This window comes from Schistocerca piceifrons, unplaced genomic scaffold (genome assembly GCF_021461385.2).
Source record: "Schistocerca piceifrons isolate TAMUIC-IGC-003096 unplaced genomic scaffold, iqSchPice1.1 HiC_scaffold_1234, whole genome shotgun sequence".
Taxonomy (NCBI): Eukaryota; Metazoa; Arthropoda; class Insecta; order Orthoptera; family Acrididae; genus Schistocerca; species Schistocerca piceifrons.
In genome coordinates this window covers 122,501-125,000 of record NW_025727053.1, presented here as the reverse complement: position 1 = coordinate 125,000, position 2,500 = coordinate 122,501, and the positions used below count along the sequence as shown (strand labels likewise).

Sequence of the window (2,500 nt, the reverse complement as noted above, 5' to 3'; positions counted from 1 at the left end):
CTGTCCGCTGATGTCGTACGCGTGAACCACAATCTGTACTGCACATTCGTCCTTATGTACTGAATGATACATCGTGGCACATGTGTGACCGCACAACGACTGCGCCCAAAAACGGCGGACCATACAGTGCAAATATTGTGCACGCAGCTACGTGTCGTCTCCCTATGAGAGCTGGATTGCAGTGTGGTACGCCATAGAGACGTGTGGGAGGAACGGACGCCGTGGATGGCGATCAGCATGAGCTGTCTGTTGATGTATTCGGACCTAGTCGTCTCTCCTCACACACCGTGATGGCATGGTGCACCGCGTTCCATATCTGCGACATGCTACAGAGGCCGGTTGACAGTCGTTCGAGCAATGGACATCGCATACGTACGGGGGCCACCTTCCACGTATTGTCTAGGCGTGCACATTTTGTTGCGTGTATGTGGGCAGACGTAGTGTGGCGTGACACCTGACACAGGCATGCAATAATCGTTGAAGTTGCAAATGGCGATGGACGCCTGCGTTTTCTGGTGAAGTTACGCAAATGAACAAATGGTAACCTGTTGTGGTGCGGTTGTTCTCGCTAGGGGTGAATCGGTGATGGCGACGATAGGTTGAGGTACTAACCGGTTGTTCCAGCGATACCCACCATGCCGACGAAACTGAACGGCATCTGGGTGTGAAGCGATACGCGGCGGTGGCTGGGTGGGACCGTCCCCGGCCGGTGAGGGGGCGCCTCCCGGCGTGCTGGCCGCGCGGTGCGTGGGCGCACGCGCTACAGCCGGCTGGTGGGGGCGGCCAGTGGCAGGCGCGCCGGCCGACGGACGCGGCAGGCGTCGCAGCTGCGCGCCGGCGCACCCTGCGCGCGGCGCCGTGCGGCCAAAGTAGGTCCTCGCGGGCCCGGTGCGAAGCGCGGTGGACATCTTCAGTGTGCTGGTCCGATTGAGGACTGTGTGCGTTGAGGATGCGCCGCCGCCCGGCGCTCGGCGCCGCGACGCCGTCTGCTGCTCGGTCGCCCCAGCGGTTCTCGCTGGTGGTTTGTATCGCAGCTGTGCGGATGTGTTGGCGCGTGCGCTGTGCTGGGAGAGTTCGCTTCGGCACCCAAGTGGGGCTTTTGTCCTTCTGTGGCGCTGGCGTTGGAGCTGCCGGTCACCGTAGGTGGCGCGTGTTGTCTCCCGCCGGCAATGCCACGACAGCACGCTCCCGGGCCTCTGTCGGCAGCGGCAAGCTCAGTTGGGAGCACGGGTGGTCGCACCGAAAGCGTCTACTCGCCTAACTCTGGGCGATTGCGCCTCTCTCGAACCCGACCAAGTACTTGGGACGGCGCTGCGCGCCGCCGGGACCTGAGAGGGTTTCGAGGTGTATTGTGCAGGGGAGCTCAGCCTCCTCCTGTTTGCAGAATGATTGAGCGGACGCTTGCGTGTTCGCGCGGGCCCCCGGGACACACTCCCGGGCGGCCGGCTGCTCAGCTCTAGTTGACGCAGCTCCCTGGTTGATCCTGCCAGTAGTCATATGCTTGTCTCAAAGATTAAGCCATGCATGTCTCAGTACAAGCCGCATTAAGGTGAAACCGCGAATGGCTCATTAAATCAGTTATGGTTCCTTAGATCGTACCCACGTTACTTGGATAACTGTGGTAATTCTAGAGCTAATACATGCAAACAGAGTCCCGACCAGAGATGGAAGGGACGCTTTTATTAGATCAAAACCAATCGGTCGGCTCGTCCGGTCCGTTTGCCTTGGTGACTCTGAATAACTTTGGGCTGATCGCACGGTCCTCGTACCGGCGACGCATCTTTCAAATGTCTGCCTTATCAACTGTCGATGGTAGGTTCTGCGCCTACCATGGTTGTAACGGGTAACGGGGAATCAGGGTTCGATTCCGGAGAGGGAGCCTGAGAAACGGCTACCACATCCAAGGAAGGCAGCAGGCGCGCAAATTACCCACTCCCGGCACGGGGAGGTAGTGACGAAAAATAACGATACGGGACTCATCCGAGGCCCCGTAATCGGAATGAGTACACTTTAAATCCTTTAACGAGTATCTATTGGAGGGCAAGTCTGGTGCCAGCAGCCGCGGTAATTCCAGCTCCAATAGCGTATATTAAAGTTGTTGCGGTTAAAAAGCTCGTAGTTGGATTTGTGTCCCACGCTGTTGGTTCACCGCCCGTCGGTGTTTAACTGGCATGTATCGTGGGACGTCCTGCCGGTGGGGCGAGCTGAAGGCGTGCGACCGCCTCGTGCGTGCTCGTGCGTCCCGAGGCGGACCCCGTTGAAATCCTACCAGGGTGCTCTTTATTGAGTGTCTCGGTGGGCCGGCACGTTTACTTTGAACAAATTAGAGTGCTTAAAGCAGGCAAGCCCGCCTGAATACTGTGTGCATGGAATAATGGAATAGGACCTCGGTTCTATTTTGTTGGTTTTCGGAACCCGAGGTAATGATTAATAGGGACAGGCGGGGGCATTCGTATTGCGACGTTAGAGGTGAAATTCTTGGATCGTCGCAAGACGAACA

At 57.8% G+C, this 2,500-nt stretch overlaps 1 non-coding gene across 1 annotated transcript in view; it reads left to right on the top strand.

The window, feature by feature from the left end:
- The first annotated feature begins 1,470 nt into the window (after positions 1-1,470).
- Positions 1,471-2,500, top strand: part of LOC124730234 — a 1,909-nt gene continuing 879 nt past the window's right edge. The window contains exon 1 of the ribosomal RNA XR_007007950.1: positions 1,471-2,500. This exon is cut by the window's right edge and continues 879 nt beyond it. This is a non-coding gene — a ribosomal RNA (small subunit ribosomal RNA).